The sequence below is a fragment of the Lissotriton helveticus genome, assembly GCF_964261635.1.
Source record: "Lissotriton helveticus chromosome 1_1 unlocalized genomic scaffold, aLisHel1.1 SUPER_1_unloc_32, whole genome shotgun sequence".
Lineage (NCBI taxonomy): Eukaryota > Metazoa > Chordata > Amphibia > Caudata > Salamandridae > Lissotriton > Lissotriton helveticus.
In genome coordinates this window covers 1,708,269-1,725,237 of record NW_027611673.1, presented here as the reverse complement: position 1 = coordinate 1,725,237, position 16,969 = coordinate 1,708,269, and the positions used below count along the sequence as shown (strand labels likewise).

The following is a 16,969-nucleotide window of genomic DNA, read 5'->3' as shown; positions in this document are numbered from 1 at the left end:
CATGGACCTCACCGCGGCATTTGATCGAGTAAATCGGAAGAAATTGTGGGGACTATTGGGGGCCTTGGGAGTCGACCCTGGTCTGGTAAATATATTACGGACACTGCATCAGAATACTTCTGCCCAGGTCAGATATGATAAGGAGGGAAAAGTCACAGACCACGTCCCATGCTCAAGGGGAGTGAGGCAGGGATGTATTTTGGCCCCCTTCCTCTTTACTTTATATATAAATGGTTTGACCCAGGCGCTGGTAGCTCTAGGGGTGGACTGCCCGCAGATAGGTTGGAGAGGGATACCGGTGTTACTGTATGCAGATGACGCGGTACTCTTGGCCCGCACTGCACGTGGACTGCAGCGCCTCATAGATGGCTTTGTCCATTTTATGGATAGCTTAGATTTGTCACCGAACCTCACCAAATCATATGTTATGGAGGTAGGGAAGGACCATCCAGCAAAACTAAATTTACAATAGGCACACAGGGACTGGAAAAGGTCAAGTCATTTTCATATCTGGGGATCATGTTCAACAGTTGCCTTAGTTTTAAAGCCCTTGTGGAGGAGAAATGCAATAAACTAATTAACTCAACAGGGGCAACTATGAATTTTGCAAAAAGGCTAGGCCGATGGTCTCCGGAACAAATCCTGAACCTCTACAGTTCTGTAAGCTGTGCCAAAGTTTTATATGGGAGTGAGGTCTGGGGCTTTATAGACCTGCTTAAGTTACAAATAGAAGGAAACAAATATTTGAGGCGGGTACTGAAAGTCCCACAAAGCATTTCCTCCTACGTGGTTCATGAGGAACTGAGTATAACCCATCTGTGCGATAGGCTGCAATGGAAGCCCCTCGCATGCTGGATTAAGGTATGGACAAACCCAGAGGCGGCGTTAAGTCAACAAATAATATCAGACTGCATTGCACGGGCACGGAGTTACAATATTCCTTGGAGTAGACACATCAAGGAAAACCGGTTAGCCATGGGTTGTGTTGAATATTTTACCTACCCGACTAAATTGCTATCTAAGGATAAGGGCTGTATTAAGTCAGAATTTTTAAACAGAGCCACGTCAAATAGGGAAGCAAGAGAGCTGACTAAGCCATCAGTAAGAACTCATCAGTTAACAAAGTCGTGCCTGGGCGTGGAACCTTATTTGTGTCTTATTTACAATCCTCAAAACAGATTTCTCATGACCCGTTTCAGGCTAGATTTGTTACACCATACTTTGGCGGTTCTAGCAGGGTATACAAAGCATTTGGAGAGTAAGGGCTCCTGTGGCTGCGACCAACGGTCTCCACAGGATACGCTCCATTTGGTCCTACTATGCCCATTTTACGCTTACCCTAGGTGACTATTTTTAAAAGGTATTTTAAGGAAGGCCAAGTTCAAACAAGTTAAGGTGGTCCTACTGTTTCTGTAAATTGTCAGTAGAGCCTTTAACACTTTCCTGTGTAGTATATTTTCTAAGATTAGCGATGAAACTCAGAACCAGTAGAGGGGAGGAATAATGGTCCTGTGTGTTCAATATTTGCTCTGATTTGCACTATACTTTGGATGAAACATTTTTAACCGGGTACCTCCTTGTCATTTCTATAAGATGATCCCCGTGCCAAATCATTTATCTTTTATGTATTGATGTTAAACAGGTTTTTAGTATGGTTTTTATAATGTATGAGATATTGTTTTTTAACACTGTACTTTTATGGTATTCGTTTATGCCAAATAAAGTATATTTTGAATTGACTTGATTTTGTTTTATTTTAACAAATGTACATAGCAGATATTGGTGCTTGCTTGTTTCACAAAAATGATCGGATACCTGCCTCGGAGCGCACTTCTTACAGACGAGTATGGGGGTATCATGTTGCTGCTACAAGGTCCTTACCTGTGTGAGTTATCGGGAACGATGCAGGGGGCAGACCCAAACCAGCCACACATGGAGATCAATGACAAATACTGAAGAATTAACTGAGCTTCCAAGCTGATGACCATTACTTAATTGACCTTGAAAATAAAAGACACGTTTTAGTATCCTGGTGACTCATGACCATAAAAAACAAAGGTTATAAATTCAATATTGTGTCAAATACTTAACAAATTTAACTGGATGTGCTGAATCGGAAGTTGTCCCAGGTCATGCGTGACACCTTCCACCACTATTGCTTATGGGACTTGTAGTTTTGTTTTTCTCATTAAAAGGATGGGCTCTAACGTCCCAGTGTTCTAAGCGATGTTGGTCAAAATCAGAGGCCTGACGGAGGATGAAGCATGACATGGCCCTGCTTAGCAGTGAGATGAATGACAGTTCCCCAGCCCTTCCAATCTTTGACAGACAGAGGCTCGTTCGCCATTCATATTTTTTTGCAATGACAAAGAAACTTTTATTGTAGCTTCTGTCAACTGAAGAGATAAAACCCCTGGGCATGTTTAATTAACTACTGACAAACATGAAAAATCAAGAACATGAGTTTCTGGAAAACTATCAAGCACCCAATCAGAATCAGCCGCCCTTCACACCCAGGAATTCTTGAGGCTTGGCTTTGGAGAGGATGAATTGCACGTGGTATAAGCAGTGGCGGTTGGTTCATAGGGGCGAATGGGCCGTTGCCCCACTAGCCTCGGGAGTCGGGACGGGGAGGAAGACAAGAGAGACACGTACCACACGCACGCAATGCAGCAGCGTCAAATCAATGAAATGCTCACTGCCCCGTGTGTCACAAATTAAATTCAGTCAGTCTGACTCTGACTGTTTTGTCTTTTTTCGTCAAGGGACGGACGATGACGAGGGCACAGAAGGTCAGAGACCTCCTGCGCATGTGCTGGCCGGGGCGAGGAATATTGCTCACCCTGGAAGCACATGCGGAAAGAGTGATGTCACCATGAAGGGAGTGGCGTAATAAAGGGAAAAAAGGCCTGGTTTCAAATGGGTACAAAAGGGGGTGGTGATGGACGGCGCATCTGAACCAATCAAACACTCACACCCAGTCAACAGATCTGGATTTAATCCATAACTGTTCTTTAGCCCACTCTGCCACCCCAGTTCAGACATGGCCATATGCAAATCTGTCTGACCCTGTGCCTCATGGGAACAGCCCAGCCCGAACTGCCAAGCCATGCCTTCCCTGGACCGGAAACAAGCTTCCTAGGACCGTTTTCTGGCATTTCAGCTGAACAAAGCGGTCCATCACCACCCCCTTTTGTACTGCTTTGTTCGCCATAAGTTGGCAGGGTATGCTCGGACGTGAGTCCCTTGCTCACTATGCCACTGGATTCGAGCAAGCCTGGCTGAAGACGGCTGAAATGACAGAAACCGGTCCTAGGAAGCTTGTATCTGGAGCGGAGACACCCGCGAGCAGCAGGTTAACAGCAGCAGCATGTGCGCATTTCTATTTTGCTGCATTGTTTTCCTGCCCTGAGGAAAGGGATGGCTTACTTCATTTAACTACAGTAGATGCGGCTTCATTTTGCATACGTTATGCCACTTGATTGGTAAAAGAAATAAATGAAATACCGCTATTCCAAATATTGGCAGGTGTAGCTGTGACGTTAAATGGGTGCTGTGTTGATGTATGTGACTGTTTTTGTATCAATACATCTGTCTCCCATTCCATGTTTGCATTGAGTAAAAGACAGCCTGTTTCTGTTTACCAATCTATGTACAAGCATTTGTAATGCAATAGGTCTCGCAATTACACGAGTTTAAGCTATTGGTATTGTAAATGACAATGCCTTTTATTTATGTTTTAAAAACGAATCAAAAATAAAAGGCATTGTTATTTGTAATGTTAATAGCTCAAACTCGTGTAAATGCGAGACCTAGTGCATTGTAAATTGTTGTTTTGTAAAAGCGCCCCATACTGCTCTTTCACTTTAATGGCGACTCACCCCTTTCTTTAGACACGGCTCGTGTAAGAAAAGGGGCCCGGCCAACATTAAAGTTAATGCGCTGCATGGGCGTTTTTACAAACAGGCATTTGCAATGCAATAGGTGTCGCATTTACGAAACTCTGGTAAATACGAGACCTATTGCATTGCAAATGCTAGTTTCAATTTACCATGAGCAATATCGGCCTTTTTAAAACAAACTCTTTTCCATGTGCACCTTTTGCATTTTCGTGCTAAAGCAATACATATATTTTTGATAAAACAAAGAGGGTGGCACATAACTCAGCAGGCCACAGGTTGGTCATTTAGACTCAAATGTGCAAATGGCAGGTCAATACACATGTCCAGCGCTTACAAATCCAAGGGCGTGAACACAGATCTTTCTCGGGGTTGGGGCAATGCACCAGTGAGAAAAGACCAGGTAGAATGTACTACTTTTCACAGTTTTCCCATTAGAATCGAAATAATGTTGATAACTATGCAGTGTAAGCATCTTGTAGAGTTAAGCACCTAAAGGAAATAGGCCCCAGAGCTGTGAACACTTCACAACTAATGTGCTTGCACCATTTGCTTTGTGGAAAGATCGAGCTGTAAGAAATAAGACTAGAATCAGTTCCTATTGTAAACATTTTGTTACATTGAGCAGAAAAAATGAGAAGACCGAATGCACTCAACTATACCTGGAACAAGAAGCCAGGGGCTTTGAAATTCCGTTTAACTGTATCCACTCTTCAAACACCCGCCATGGGGCCCCCTGAGCAACTAGAAACTGAGACACCTTGTCCCAGACCCACCTGGACACCCAGGGAGCTGTCAATGGCGCCTGTGCCAAACAACCTATCAGCGCGGGGTAGAGGCTTTGCATTAACTGCGCATGCGCTCAAGACTGACACTGGTGAAGATTGCATATGCTTAACAACTGCGCATGCGCTGAGGATAGACAGGGATTGCATAATGATTAACAACTGCGCATGCGCGGAGGACTGATCACAGCTGGCGATTGCTACTGATTAACAACTGCGCATGCGCGGTGTTCTTCTATTTCGTTCCCACTGCGCAGCCCCCGAGCGAGGGTTACTGAGGGTCTTTTGGATGAACCACCTGAGCATGCGCTGAGGACAGACAGAACTGCGAGTGCGGGTTGAAGATTGTCTTTTGATTAACAATTGCGCATGCGCAGAGTATTGACACTACGATCCCACTGCGCAGCACCCGATAGAGGGTTACTGAGGGTCTGTTGGGTGAACCACTGCGCATGCGCGGGGGACAGACGGCACACTCGGGCCTTATATCAACAGCTGAGCATGCGCGGAGGACAGACAGAGCTCTCGGGCCCTATATCACCAGCTGAGCATGCGCTGAGGACAGACACTGCCCCCTGTACCGGGGCACGAGAAGTCATCGAATGAAGTGGATTGGAAGAAATAAATATCAGAAATTTCTATATTTTGAACAATGAGAACCTCTAAACAAATTTTGAAAATAATGGGAAACAACTGAAATGAAAGGTCACTAACATATTTATTTATTTATTTATTTATTTATGCGATTTTCTATAGCGCGAACTTTACCCGAAGGTGTCAGAGCGCTTTACATAAGCACCAGTTGAAAAACATAAGGACTTAGGATTACATGCGTTACAAAAAGGTTACACACGGAAAAAATTGCAAATGACAAGATGTAAAGTCACACAAGGAGGAGATACAAGTGGATATACTCTAAGAGTCACATAAGAATGGTAGATAGTATAAAGGTCTACAGCATGTACTAGTGAATAGAGTTATCTCTATATACAGAGGGAAGGGATACGAATGGATATACTCTAAGAGTCACATAGAAATGGAAGAGAGCACAACAGTCTACTGCATATACTAGTGATTAGAGTTATCCCTATATATATATATGTATACACACATAGTAGAATTTCTTAGGCAGAGGTCCCTTAAGTGGGGTCGTAGGGGGGCATGTGGTCACAACACCAAGGGAGGGTGGGAGGGAATCAAGGGTAAGGAGAGAAGGCAAGGCAGAAAAGGGAAGAAAACATTTGAGGAACATCGAGGGGGAAACGAGGGAAAAGGTTAAAAGACGAAGGAATGGAAAGGAAAGACGGCCGAGAACAGCAGCAAAATGGCGGGCAGGACAGAAGGGAAATTAAAGAAATCCATGAGAGTCTGTGGTCCACAAATTCAGTGCCCCAAGTGTTTCCCGTACCGGGGTCTGTAATTATGGCCATCCGACTCTCCGATGCGTCTAATAGGAGTGCCCCTGGCCATTTTGAAGTCAGAATGCTCTTCGTGCGTACAGACTTGCTGACGGGGCGATGGCCAGAGCGATTAGTTTTTTCCAAGGGGTTCCCCATTGTGCTCTCATGGGTGTCTGTGCTCCGCTTAGTCAAATTGGGGGCATTGGGAGTCAGCAAACTTTATTTGTTGTTGGGGAAGTCGTGAGTGGCGGCCATTTTCAAGTCAAGTCAAGTCAAACATTTGTATAGCGCGCTACTCACCGGAGGGTCTCAAGGCGCTTAAGGAAGATGAGTTCACTACTGATCGAACAGCCAGGTTTTGAGTTGCTTTCTGAAGGAGAGGTGGTTCTGTGTGAGACGGAGGTGGGTGGGGAGGGAGTTCCAGGTCTTGGCCGCCAGGTAGGAGAAGGATCTTCCTCCCTTGGTGGCTTTCCGGATGCGTGGAATCGTGGCGAGGGCTTGGTTGGACGATCGAAGATGGCGGGTGGGGGTGTAGAAGGTCAGGCGAGTGTTGAGATATCTGGGACCTAGGTCGTGTAGTGCCTTGTGTGCGTGGGTGAGGAGACGGAACGTGATTCTTTTGTTGACTGGGAGCCAGTGCAGGTCTCTCAGGTGACCGGATATATGGTTGTGGCGGGGTATGTCTAGGATGAGTCAAGCGGAGGTGTTCTGAATACGTTGAAGTCTTTTCTGCAATTTGGCTGTGGTTCCGGCGTAAAGGGTATTTCCGTAGTCCAAACGACTGGTGATGAGTGCTTGGTTGACTGTCTTCCTTGTTTCGGTGGGGATCCATCGGAAGATCTTTCGGAGCATGCAAAGGATGTTGAAGCATGATGAGGAGACGGCGTTAATTTGTCTGGTCATCGAGAGGGAGGAGTCTAGGATGAATCCCAAGTTGCGAGCATGGTCAGTTGGTTTTGGTGCATTGCCTAGTGCCGGGGGCCACCATGAGTCGTCCCAGGCAGAGGGAGATGTGCCTAGGATGAGGACTTCCGTCTTGTCAGAGTTCAGTTTTAGGCGGCTATTCTTCATCAATGCGGCTACGTCTTTCATCCCTTCGTGTAGATTGGTTTTGGCGGTGGTTGGGTCTTTGGTGAGGGAGAGGATCAGCTGGGTGTCGTCTGCGTATTAGATGATGTTGAGGTTGTGTTGGCGTGCGATGGATGCGAGGGGGCACATGTAGATGTTGAAGAGGGTGGGGCTGAGCGATGATCCTTGTGGAACGCCGCATATGACTTCGGTGGCCTCTGATCTGAAAGGGAGGAGGCAAACTCGCTGGGTTCTTCCAGCGAGGAACGAGATGATCCAAGCTAATGCCTTATCCTGTATCCCGACGTCACTGAGGCGTTGTACAAAGGTGCGGTGGCAGACCGTGTCGAACGTTGCGGAGAGGTCCAGGAGTATGAGGGCCGCTGTTTCTCCGTTGTCGAGCAGGGTCCGGATGTCGTCTGTGGCTGCAATGAGGGCGGTCTCGGTGCTGTGGTTGGCTCGGAACCCGGATTGTGAGGGGTCGAGGGAATTGTTTGATTCGAAGAAGGCGGCGAGCTGACTGTTAACGGTCTTCTCTAAGACCTTGGCGGGGAACGGGAGGAGTGAGATGGGGCGGTAGTTTTTAAGTTCGGTGGGGTCTGCTGTAGGTTTCTTCAGGAGGGCGCTGAGTTTGGCATGTTTCCAGCTTTCCGGGAAGGTAGCGGTGTCAAATGAGCAGTTGATGATGTCCCGAAGTTGGGGTGCGATGACGGAGTCGGCCTTGTTGAAGATGTAATGGGGACATGGGTCGGTTGGAGATCCGGAGTGGATGGAGTTCATCATGCGGATGGTGTCTTCACTGCTGATCAGGGTCCAGGCGTGGAGGGTGTTGGTGGGGGGCTTCGGTTCGGTGGTGGGGGGAGTGGACTGGTCGCAGAAGCTGTTGCGTATGTCTGCTATCTTGCTGTGGAAGAACGAGGCTAGAGAGTCGCAGAGGTCTTGAGAGGGAGTGATGTCGTTGTTGCCGGCGTTGGGATTGGTGAGCTCTTTGACAATGCTAAAGAGTTCCTTGCTGTTATGAGCGTTGTTGTCTAGTTGATCCTTGAACGCTGATTTCTTGGTGGTGCGGATTAGCTGGTGGTGTTTGCGGGTGGCGTTCTTGAGGGCGGTCATGTTGTCTGTGGTGGGGTTTCTTCGCCAGGTTTTCTCTAGGGTGCGGCAGTTCTTTTTGGAGTTCTTGAGGTCGTCATTGAACCAGGAGGCTTTTTTGCTTCCTGTCTTGTTGGGATGGTTTTTCAAGGGTGCTAGTTCATCAGCGCAGTGGGTGATCCACTTTGCGAGATTGATGGCTGCTTAATTTGGGTCCGTTGATGTGGCAAGGGGTTTTTGGTTCAGAGATGTGGTGAGCTGGTCGTGGTAGTTTTGTTCCAGTTTCGGTGGGGAATTTCTTGCGGGTGGTGGTGGGTCGTAGTCTTTCTGAAGCTAAAGTGGACGGAGCTGTGGTCTGTCCAGTGGAGTCCTATGATATAATTAAAGGTGATGTGCTTGCTGGAGGAGAAGATTGGGTCAAGCGTGTGACCGGCGTAGTGGGTGGGGGTGTTCACCAGTTGTCTGAGTCCAAGATTGGCGAGGTTGTCCAGCAGGGTGATGGTGTTGTTGTCATTGTTATTTTCCAGGTGGAAGTTGAGGTCCCCAAGGAGAATGTAGTCCTCGGAGGGGAGGGCGTGTGGGCTGACGAAGTCAGCGAAGTCTTCGCTGAATTGTGTGTGGGGTCCTGGGGGTCTGTATATGAGAGTGTTGTCTTGGGGTCGGTTTGGATTTGGAAGTGGAGGTGTTCGGTGGCTATGGGGGTGTCGTCGGAGTTGGTCGAGATGCGGATGGTGTTCTTGTGGATAATGGCGATGCCTCCTCCTGTTTTGTTGATGCGGTCTCTTCGGATGATCTTGTATCCGTCCGGGATGGCTATGGCGATGTCGGGTGCTGATGAGGCGTTCATCCAGGTTTCCGTGAGAAAGGCGACGTCCGGCGCTGTGGTGTCGAGTAGGTTTCATAGTTCAATGGCATGTCTGTGGACCGAGCGGGTGTTGAGCAGGATGCACTTCAGGTGGTTGTTGTTGGAGTTCAGTTTGGTGTTAGTGATTGCAGCTTGGGTCCTGATGCAGCAGAACGTGCAGGAATGGCAAGTGAAGGGTCCATGGGTACTTCCTGGGGCGGCTCTGTGACAGTCGATAAGGCGTCCGGTGTTGAGTGCAGTGAGGGTTGCGGCGTCGTAAATTCGGCGGGTGGGATGGTCTCTGGGTGGGCCAGGGGGTCTGGCGCTGGGCGCGGTCCAGGCGCGGACGGGCGTAGACGAGCTTACCTTTGGCGTGCCTTCAGTGGGGAGGGGATCGTGATGCTGGAGGGAGCGGGCGTGGGGCCGCGGGGGAGCAGCGGCGGGGATCGCGATGTACACAAAACTAAATTAGGCACAATAATAAAGCAGGCACAACAGTATCAGCAGGGGCATGGAGGACGATGAAATAAAATCAGTGCAGCAGCAATACCAAATGAATGCAGCCTCACAACACAACAGTACAGCAGGGGCACAGAGGACAATAAAATAAAATCAATGCAGCAACAATACCAAATGAATGCAGCCTCAGAACTTATCTCCGGAGGGCAGCGGCAGCGATGGGGCGTGAGGAACGACCGGCACTGACCAGGTCAGGTCGGATCACAGCTCCTGGCTTATCGGACCTCTCCTTTTGGTTCCAGTGGGAGGGAGGAGCAGCTGGGAGGCGGGTGCGGGGTTGCGAGTGGGGAGGGGATCGGTGATGCTGGAGGGAGTGGGTTGTGCCGCGGGGGAGCAGTGGCGGGGATCGCGATGTACACAAAACTAAATTAAGCACAATAATAAAGCAGGCACAACAGTATCAGCAGGGGCACGGAGGACGATGAAATAAAATCAGTGCAGCAGCAATACCAAATGAATGCAGCCTCAGAACTTATCTCCGGAGGGCAGCGGCAGCGATGCGGCGTGAGGAGCGACCGGCAGTCAGATTGCTCTTCGTGCGTCCAGACTTGCTGACAGGACAGTGGCAAGAGCGATTATATTTTTGTATGGTTCCCCTTTGTGCTCCCCTGGGAGTCTGTGCTCCGCTTAATCAAATTGGGGGCATTGGGAGTCGGCGAGCTTCATTTGTTGTTGGTGAGGTCGCGCGTGGCGGCCATTTTGGGGTCAGGCGTCCTACCTCCGGCGCTACTCCAGTGGAGAGTTGGACTTGAATCCTTCCAAAAATAAGATCAGCAGTCCGTGCACATGGCTGAGTATTCGGTCGGATTGGGGTCTCACTTGGTGGTTTCTCGTGGGGCTGCAGAGGAGGTTCCAGGCGTGCTGCAGGGGGATCCTGGTCGGGCCGTTGTTTCATCAGAGGAGTGGCGTAGGAAGCATCCATTAGTTTTCAGCAGACGGTGCCAGGTCCAGGCGCGAGGGCGCCTTCTGCCCCGCTTCCTGCTGTTCCCGTCCGGCTCCCTCCGCAGGATCTGCCGCAGTGCCTTTGAGATGCCCTCGAATCTGCCTCCTTCACCAGGCGTCTGCTCGTCCGTGCAGGGCCGCCATTTTAAAGTCTCGGTCAGACGGGCTGCTGCGGGTGAGAAAATGCACTTTTCTTCCATGCCGATCTCGCTACTGCGATACTGCGCATACAACCTCTTTCTAATATAACTACATTTTTAAACTAATAGCGGCAATGAAGACACATGAGAAGGAAGTTTGATGGGGCTGTGAGACACTTGCTTAGCTTGACAAGACCTCACTCGTGGTCGTGGATCAACACTGGGAAGCAGCAGACAAAAAGGAAGTTTTAGAGGCCAGTGCGTCAAGAAATATAGACGGGCCAGTTACTCTGAATCACTTTTGCAAGTGTGCGCTCTGTACAATTATACAAATCTCAATCTCAGCTGCACAGAGAGTGTTATTATTGGTGCAGAAAAGAATGATGCTTCATTTCAACCGCGCTATTCTAAAATACAGACTCTTATTTCCTCTGCAAACAACGTAATAATTAGTTGCCCGTCAATTGTCAAGGTACGAAATTGTGGCTAACATGAGGCTTTTCCAAAAATGACATTGCCATGAAGTAAATGCTAAGTAAGGGATTTTTGCACATTGGTCAGGTGGGCTGAGGGACTTCCTGACGCTTTAAATCACAGACGGGCAAAGTTAGTTTATGCCATTGTTATTTACGAGTGGGAGGCCAAGGGGGGGGAGTCGAAAGCACCTCCGCTGTGTAACTGTGTGTAAGTGTCTAAGTAGAGTAAGTGAGGAGGGAGCGTGCTCGGTGCGGAGGGCCGGGCGGCAGCGTTTAAACAGCAATCACGTAACTGCCTCCAGATGCTATTGTTTGTGAAATAATTTTTTCTGTTGATGATCAGACAGACTTGTGCCGCTCCGCAGCTGTACTGACACAAAAGTACAATAATAAACTGACTGTACAGTTCTAAGTCAGTCACGGCTCTGCCTGACGTGCAGCACTTTGCCTGTTGGGCTGATGTAACTTAAGTAACACTTACTTGGACTAGACGAGTTCAGACTGCTGTCTCTTCCTGGTCCGTCAGCAGTGCACCTTATGCCACACAATGCACATGAAGGACATGTTGCCGATGATGCCCACGGCGAAGATGATCGAGGAGAGCAGCATCACGGCATAAGCGCTATACGAGTTCTCAGTCATGGCGTAGAGTGGGTTCTGGACTTGCGGGCGCTTCTGGTCGGTCGTGGTTCGGTTCCCCAGGGTTCCCGCTCTCAACCCTGTCTGTCTCCGAGGCCCCGCCATGCCTGACTTTGGATGGGTCTGTGATTGACGTGAGTAGTGGCTTGGTAGGCCTCAGGTGGCTCACACTGCTGCACGGCCTTACATCTGAAGTCCCAGGTCTTTACAGGTATAAATGCTTGTTTGTGTGAAATGTATTCACTGCTGGAGGCGGCGGTTCCGTCAGTGGCCACTAGAGGGTTCTCCTCGCCTGCTGATGAAACCCGCTAAGCTGCACATTGGATGAAAGGGAGAAGGGTTTCCTCTTCCGGGTCAGCGCCGGCAGAGACAGCACCAGCAGCGGTGCTGGCATCACTTCCGGCCTCTCCTGGTGTGTTCAGCCTGCTGCAGAGGAGGAAGGAGCCTTGTCTGGTGAGCAGTTACCTTCATCTTTCGACCCTCACAGACCCCCCCCCCCCCCGAGACACCAGATCTGCCCCCCCCGCCCCAGCCCCAGGGAGAGGAGAGAACCTGGACATATCTGCGCAGGTCTCTGCTCAGGTAGGAGATTGTCTGCACCTTCTGCTGTGTTTGTAGAAATAGACTGAATAATCCTGGAGGGATTCTCTGCAGGTTTGCTATGTGTGACATTTTCATAATTTTAATGTAATTGTGAGTGACATTTCAAGGACTAAGAGTGACACTTTCTCGCGAGCAAAAATCAAGAAATTAAACATAGGGAAACATAATATTAGAAATTACACCCATTTGACCAACAAGAAACCCTTGCAAGGTTTTAAACCTACTGCAAAGCACCAGAAATTGAAAAACGGGTGTGCCCTTGTAACCACCAGATCATAGTGTTAAACGAATGAGTAACCATGATATTAAACACGTTTTTCAAAAGCAGTTATGTATTAAAGTTCTGTGCCCATACGGTAGACATACTCCAAGGTTGGGCAGGAGAACAGGCTGAGGCAGGAAAACATCAAAGCTGGGCTGCTAGAGCCTGGTTGGAATGATTGATGTGTTGTAAATGTAAATGTATTTGAGCTTATATAGCGCACAGCTACCCGCAGTGGGTTTCCCGGCGCTTGCTTAGGGAACCCGTCTTGGTATTCCCCTGTGAGATAACCACAGGGGACGGCAGGGTATCCACAAGGTGAAAGCCAGGCATCCCGCCGCGAGGGGCCGTTGTGGAGATTAAGCAAGCTATTGCCCAGAGTCGCAGAGTGTGAACCCGTGAGTCGAGAAGGCACCGGAGCGAGAATTATCGAGTCCGTGGAATTTTTAGCCCAAGACCCGCCGAGGCGGGGAATTGAACCCTGGTCCAGGGCCGATCTCAGCTTCCGGGTCTGCCGCCTCTAACCCCTGAGCCACACTTCTCCACTAGTTGCCAGACAGATCGACAGAAAAGCCAATTACCAACAGATTGCCATAGCCAGGCTTTGCCGACTAGGCCCCTGACTCCTCCCTGGCTATTAATGGTGCGCAGCTGCAGACCATCACAGTGTGGACTCCAGGGCCTTTCTGTCCCACGTGGGACCCGGCCCAAACAGGATGCAAGGCCCCAACAAAATTCTTATCTTGGCCCTCAGTAGTGTTGCAGGATGGGCAGAAGAAAAACAACTTGATTCCTCCCTCAGCCCGCCTTTGCCCACTGGGCCCCACTGGATCCCCTCAGGGAACCCATCAAATGCAATAAGTCTTGTCTATGAGGCTTATTGGCTCTACCCATCCATCATGCTGTACTCTTTACGGCATGAGCACAAAGAGGGAATAAAGGCGTGATAGAGCCTACGTGATCCTTTATATGTGTCATTATGCAAGGGCCTTGTGCATGACCATGTTTCCAAATTGACTCAAGAGCCTCTTTTTGACATTTTGTTACGAGAGGAATAGGTAAATCGCTATGCTTTTAAAGCGATTTCCCCGAATTTTTTATTTGAAGTATAAAATTAAAAAGCAGTAATATAAATACATAGGACTGAGGTGGGGGCGGAGGGGGGGAGCAGCACTCAAGGGAGAGGAATACTGTGGGATCGGGAGGAGCATTCAAACGAACGACAGCAAGAGGGAGCCTGGGTGAGAAAGAGCAACATGGAGCTGCTCCCATGCTACAGATGACTTGCGTACAGAAGGATTATCAATGCACGCTGCACAACTGTGATACTTCTGTTCCATTTGAATGGCACCTAAACATGTTGCATCACTTCTATTTGCATGTCACTAGTATGCATGACTAAGCAAGGCTTAGTCATGCATACTAGTGACATTGGTGGGTCACAGCTGAGTCGGCAGCCAGGAAGTGTAGTTATTCATAAAAACTATGACTACTCTCTCGGGCCAAAACGAACTAAATCATTACCCCAAAGTGGATACTTTCCTAGGCCCGCACGCAATGCCGCCAGCAGCACAGATGTGCTTGGGTCTCAGCAACATATCTTATAACATAGAATCAACACCCAAAAGTCAGTACCAAACACGCGAACTCGACAGCAGCACCTCCGGGGATTGATTAGGCAAGCCTAATGCTGAGGCACCGCAACAGGCGCTGTAATTGTTATTACAAGACGCGTTGGATGGCTCATCGCTTAAATTACACTGCTGAGTCCTCCCTCTCAACCCGCACACCTGACCCACACCTAACGGCATCATCCCTGGCCGCTGTTCTCCCACACCCTGCTCTCCCCCAAACCCTGCTCCCCCTGTCCGCACTCTACCAGTAGCTGAGCCCAGCATTTACAAGATGCAAGGACTCACACCCTGCTCTCCCCCAAAGCCTGCTCCCCCTGTCCCCACTCTACCTGTGGCTGAGCCCAGCATTTCCAAGATGCAAGGACTCACACCCTGCTCTCCCCCAAACCCTGCTTCCCCTGTCCCCACTCTAAGTGTAGCTGAGCCCAGCATTTCCAAGATGCAAGGACTCACATCCTGCTCTCCCCCAAACCCTGCCCCCCCCTGTCCCCACTCTACCTGTAGCTGAGCCCAGCATTTCTAAGATGCAAGGGCTCACACCCTGCTCTCCCCCAAACCCCGCCCCCTGTCCCCACTCTACCTGTAGCTGAGCCCAGCATTTCCAAGATGCAAGGACTCACACCCTGCTCTCCACCAAACCCTGCTCCCCCTGGCCCCACTGTACCTGTAGCTGAGCCCAGCATTTCCAAGATGCAAGGACTCACACCCTGCTCTCCCCCAAACCCTGCTCCCCCTGTCCCCACTCTACCTGTGGCTGAGCCCAGCATTTCCAAGATGCAAGGACTCACACCCTGCTCTCCCCCAAACCCTGCTCCCGCTGTCCCCACTCTACCTGTGGCTGAGCCCAGCATTTCTAAGATGCAAGGGCTCACACCCTGCTCTCCCCCAAACCCCGCCCCCTGTCCCCACTCTACCTGTAGCTGAGCCCAGCATTTCCAAGATGCAAGGACTCACACCCTGCTCTCCACCAAACCCTGCTCCCCCTGTCCCCACTGTACCTGTAGCTGAGCCCAGCATTTCCAAGATGCAAGGACTCACACCCTGCTCTCCCCCAAACCCTGCTCCCCCTGTCCCCACTCTACCTGTGGCTGAGCCCAGCATTTCCAAGATGCAAGGACTCACACCCTGCTCTCCCCCAAACCCTGCTCCCCCTGTCCCCACTCTACCTGTGGCTGAGCCCAGCATTTCCAAGATGCAAGGACTCACACCCTGCTCTCCACCAAACCCTACTCCCCCTGTCCCCACTGTATCTGTAGCTGAGCCCAGCATTTCCAAGATGCAAGGACTCACACCCTGCTCTCCCCCAAACCCTGCTCCACCTGTCCCCACTCTACCTGTGGCTGAGCCCAGCATTTCCAAGATGCAAGGACTCACACCCTGCTCTCCCCCAAACCCTGCTTCCCCTGTCCCCACTCTAAGTGCAGCTGAGCCCAGCATTTCCAAGATGCAAGGACTCACACCCTGCTCTCCCCCAAACCCTGCTCCCCCTGTCCCCACTGTACCTGTAGCTGAGCCCAGCATTTCCAAGATGCAAGGACTCTGTTGGATTCGTCAAAGCAGAAAAAGGGATTGAGGCTTTAAGGGCCGCACCGAGGGTCAAGTTCCTATTGTTACTATAATATGGGTGCAAATGGTCTGGGATACAACCCCCTAGATCCCAACATAAAACAAATAGGAATTTGTTCTATACATCAAACTTCACAAGTTGACCTCGCACACCAAAAACAGTATAATAAACACGATATTAGTGCTTGGTAAACATTTGTTTTGTGACAAAGATGGAATCCAACAGTTCTCCCAAGAAAATTCCAAGTCAATTTTCTTCATTTTATTCTTTCTTTTATTATTCAAAATTCGCAGATAAAAATAGCCAACGCGTTTCGTCCGAAACCGGACTTCTTCAGGGCTACATTTAAAAAAGATACAAAAGTATATATAAGTGTGTGTATAGATACAGAAGTACGTGCACAGATAAATAGATCATACAATTTAAACTCAGAGAAACAATTTATAATACACCAGACAATTTAGAAATGTACAACATACGAAAAAGAGGACTTGGAAGAAATGCATATAAATTCCAGGGAGAACATATGTTGTTGCCAAAAATTATTCTAGATATAAAACAATATACTGTATACAGAGTATTATTAACCTAACCATTTAAGAAAGGGATTGTGAAAAGAGAGTGACTACTGAACTCTAACTTAAGTACACATTATGGTATTTACATAACAACTTTATAAACATAAATGGTTTTAAATACCTTTACGCAGTGTATTTTTATGCTATGCGTCCCATCCGTCTTGATAGTTGTCTGAACAATGGGGTTCTATAAGTAAATATATCCATGTTTTAGAGAGCATGGTCATATTTAAGATCCTATATTAACAAACAACCGTTGGTATCTATAAGGTTTAAAACTAGTTTTGGTAGAAGCATAGTTGATATCTAAATAGTATGCCTAATCTATGGGGCTATTTTATGAAAATATGCTTTTATTTAAAAACAATAAACTGGCAAAGGAGAGCCTACCTGTTTACAAACACAAAAGTGTATATAGGGGTTAGAGAACGTTTGTTAATCACAGAGATGGGAAAATGAGCACTTACTATAATTGTGTAGTTGGCAAATCTAATAACATCCATTCGTTAAGATCCAGTGGGACA

At 48.7% G+C, this 16,969-nt stretch overlaps 1 protein-coding gene across 1 annotated transcript in view; it reads right to left on the bottom strand.

Annotated features, from left to right (window-relative positions):
- Positions 1-4,699, bottom strand: part of LOC144805914 (uncharacterized) — a 294,406-nt gene extending 289,707 nt beyond the window's left edge. The window contains exons 1-2 of the mRNA XM_078672384.1: positions 4,562-4,699; positions 1,882-2,000 (exon numbers count right to left, since the gene is read on the bottom strand). The gene's annotated coding sequence lies outside the window, so the exon portion shown is untranslated. The remainder of the gene's footprint in view (positions 1-1,881; positions 2,001-4,561) is intronic.
- Positions 4,700-16,969: the final 12,270 nt, after the last annotated feature.